Here is a 3,752-nt window from a genome sequence, read left to right as displayed (position 1 = left end):
AATTTCTGGTTCCCTTGTAAAGCAACCATTCCTCTGCACATATTTTTTCGTAGTGTGCTGTATTTCCTTTTTTCGTTGTTTTTTCCTATGCACATGAGTGTTTTTAAGGATAGCCAAAAAATCGTAGTTCCTAATTGCAAAATGTAGTTCATTTCTCGGTTTCCCTCCGATCTCGACAGCACACGGGAAAAAATTAAATGTTGATTTTGCATTTATACTGTTAAAAAGATGTCCGACAAGTTTCAAATGCTTATTTTACAACACAAAAATGCCAACATAACATTTTAATTTGTACGTTTTGCAGTGGGCGTTATTACGTTAGAATTTGTTAAAATGTAAAATCAGCATTTGAAACTTGTCGGACATCTTTTTAACAGTATAAATGCTAAATCAACATTTAATTTCTTTCCGTACAGTTTCAACCAACGTGCGGCGGGCTGGCGCGGCGCGGGACGGCGGTAAAAGCACAACATTAATAAAAGTTCAAATTAGAATATGAAGGGATTGCGGAAGATAAATAATTTGCTTTCCAACTTCTCGCTTGTTGAGGGATCAAGCAAGAGTGACGTCAGAGCAGGGCTCAGCTGGTTTTAAGCCCGCCGTTTAGCAGTCAGCCCCCCCTCTCCCCGCCCGGCCCTCGTTCCATCGCAGCCCGTTTATGTGCAGGGAGCGTCTACTACCCTCCGCGCTTATGTTCTTCAACTTTGTCGCGAGTTTAAACTTCGCCTCCGTGCGTTTTCACGGCGAGGAGCAGACGCGAGCTGAGAGCTCCGATTGCCTTTCGGATTGCTCGTGTTAAAACTTAAAAGTTTCCGAGACAAATGGGACAGCTTTCGGTTGAAAGAATGATTGTCTCAATTTATTTAGTCTCATTACGTACGCACGCACACACACACATACAAAAAAAAAGTTGATAATGTGAACCGAATGTTCGGTGTTCAATATCGATAGGATGGAGATTTTACACGGAACAATTTTATTGATGCATCTGAAAGTGCGCAATGAGCAGTGTTTGCGGTTTTTTTCTCTTTTAATGAATTTTTACCAATATGGAAATCGGAGGAAAATAAGTTTTGGAAGAGGAAAAAAATCTGCCGGCTGGTGACGTCATCAGGCGGCAATTTCCGTGTGAACATATGTATTTTGGTAGATTAGTTAATGTGGTCATATCGTCGCCGAGCTGACAAAAAGGCGTAACTGCACACTGAGATGAGCCCGGAAAAACGTTAAATTGAATGGACAACAGGATTCATCACAGAAAGCAGTTACGCTCTGATGTCAGGAGGGGTCTATATCCCCTCTAACATAGTTCGTCGTTTCTTTCACGAGAGAACTTAACTACATTTCAAGCTGTCAGATTTTATCTCGCAAATTGCATTTTCACCAGGAGGATTTTGAGAATTTCTAACTAAAATTCTACTAATTTTCCCCTTGATCTCATGCAAAAATCAGACAAATTTTTGACGAAAATTATGCAGGTTTATTTTCGTGAAAAATTGATTTGTTTGAGTCAATTTTGCAACCTTGGAATGAAGTTACGTTTCCTCGTCCGGATAACGGCGAATTTTTCATTGTAGAAACCAAAGATATCCTAAGCTCAGTTCATTTAATATAATTTCTTCGTAAACATGAAATTCACAAAATTTCAGATACCTGCAAATTCTCCATTGTGACCGAGAGCTCGGTTCACGGTATACAGAGCCATCTTTATCAGTTTGGTTGAAATTTTAAGTTTACAGTCTTGCGAACCGTAATTTGATAAATCATGTATCTTGATCAACACTGAAATACTGAACACCGAGCGTTTGGCTCACCATGTGCGGACAGCGTTACGGCTGACGCTTGAGGAGAAGACTGGATTATCAGGGCAGATCGCTATCACCCGAGGCACCCGCTAAAGTAGGCGGACACCTCATTGGGGACGACCTGTACCCTTTCAAAAATTATGGTAAAATTATATTTGTAAGCCAAGCATTACCAGGGCTTAGTATTTTCCTTACTCATTAGTTTAAGGCACGAAAATCTGAGCGGCATGGCACCACTATTTGTAAATTATGATCGCACCAAGACCTTCGTGACGAGGACTGTTGAGGAGATATTCTGACGAATAAAATACATTTAAAGGGTTGCTTTTATGTGTAAACTCTTAGTCGATACATCACCCACGATTTTTTATCAAATTTACGCAATTCGCCGAATAAATACTTTTATTATGGAGCCAAATATATGGGATCCGTGATATATGATGCTTTCCGCCACCTGGTGGACGAATTTTGTACTACAACAAGTGAATTTTAAAATTTAAAATTGGGCATAACACATTGTCAATATGAATCTACGTATCAGTTAGAGAAAAAAAGTTCCTTATCGTATATAGCCGGAAATGCGTTATTTTGCTGTTATGGGCTTTTCCGAGGATACGTCGTTTTTAAAATAAATTGGAATAATATGAAAAATATACTTCAAATAAAGTCTAAAACCAGCAAATCATATTTGGGTTGTCAAGATACATAGGCAGGCCTGATTTCGGGAGAATTCTGCAATATTGAACAACGTTATAAGCGTTTTTGTATTATTTTGTTTTTTCCCCCTTAGTGCTAAAAGAACATATATCAAGCATATTTTTGTTGAACTTATTTGCTCATCGTCAGTAGCTGCATCAAGTCGTGTAATTTGTTCAACGTATTTAAAACGCGCTTTACTGTAGAAACAAAAACATACTTTTGAGTTAAGTTGTTTTCTTCAAAATGACTGTAACTCACAATTTGGCCTGTAGAGGTGTGAGCTGTGATAAATCGTAGGAGCATAGGGTGTGTCTTAACAATTATCCTGAATATGAAGTTTATTTAGGTGTCTTCAATGCATCAAGCTACATTTTTACCATTTTGTAATAAAAGTATATTTATGAAAGTGATTAAAAATTATCGGCACCTAATGCGGGAAATGCATACCTACAATGAGCGCTGTAAAACTCCCGCTCCAGTTATACTTTTTGAAGGGTAACGAGCCAGAATTGTTAGCTCAAAGTTCAAACAGAATAATTTTTGACCCGATAAAAATTATTCCGAAATATTTGAAGAAAATATGATGATCGGTTTCCATTAAAAAAATATAGTACTTCGGGAAATCTGGAGCGTCGTAAACCGAAATAGTATATTAACCTTCGCCACAACAAAAATACTTTTTTCATCTTATTTGAATCACAATGCTATGCACTATAAAATGCGTAAGTCACTAAACTCTTAAGTTCTTGGTGTATCCACTTACATCATAAAATGTTTTAAAAAAACAACACTTACAAGATGCGCATATCATCGCTTCTTGTCGCTTCTTGAAAGATCATTAGAGAGAAAAAAGAAAATATTTTCCCGACAAGAACTTATACATTGTGGCGTAGCAAACAAAGTAATCACTGATTACAGCAACACTTCAACTCAGAATCATGAAGACATCATGAGAACGTGAGAAACATCTTAAAGATGTACTCTACTGATTTGGGGGTTTCACTCAAAACAAATTGGCTTTGAAGATAGTATCAAACACGAGTTAATTAATCTCGCAAAGTTGTTGAATTAATCTCTGGGAGAAAATGAATAAGCAGTTGTTCAAACACACCTCATCACGCCCACACAGGTGCGCAAGCTACTATTTCTTCACGAGGAATCTACGCTGAGCAACCGCTCCGATTTACATTGACATGCAGGTGTGCAAGTGCCTGCAACTTTGTAGGTATGCAAAGTGAGGAACATTCA

At 38.0% G+C, this 3,752-nt stretch overlaps 1 non-coding gene across 1 annotated transcript; it reads right to left on the bottom strand.

The window, feature by feature from the left end:
• Nucleotides 1–1,864: 1,864 nt before the first annotated feature.
• Nucleotides 1,865–2,017, bottom strand: LOC140224941 (U12 minor spliceosomal RNA). Its single transcript, XR_011900162.1, has one exon. It is a non-coding gene; the product is annotated as a U12 minor spliceosomal RNA (small nuclear RNA).
• Between the last annotated feature and the right edge of the window lie 1,735 nt (nucleotides 2,018–3,752).

This window comes from Bemisia tabaci, chromosome 6 (genome assembly GCF_918797505.1).
Source record: "Bemisia tabaci chromosome 6, PGI_BMITA_v3".
NCBI classification, from domain to species: domain Eukaryota; kingdom Metazoa; phylum Arthropoda; class Insecta; order Hemiptera; family Aleyrodidae; genus Bemisia; species Bemisia tabaci.
This window is presented reverse-complemented; position numbering and strand designations above follow the sequence as displayed.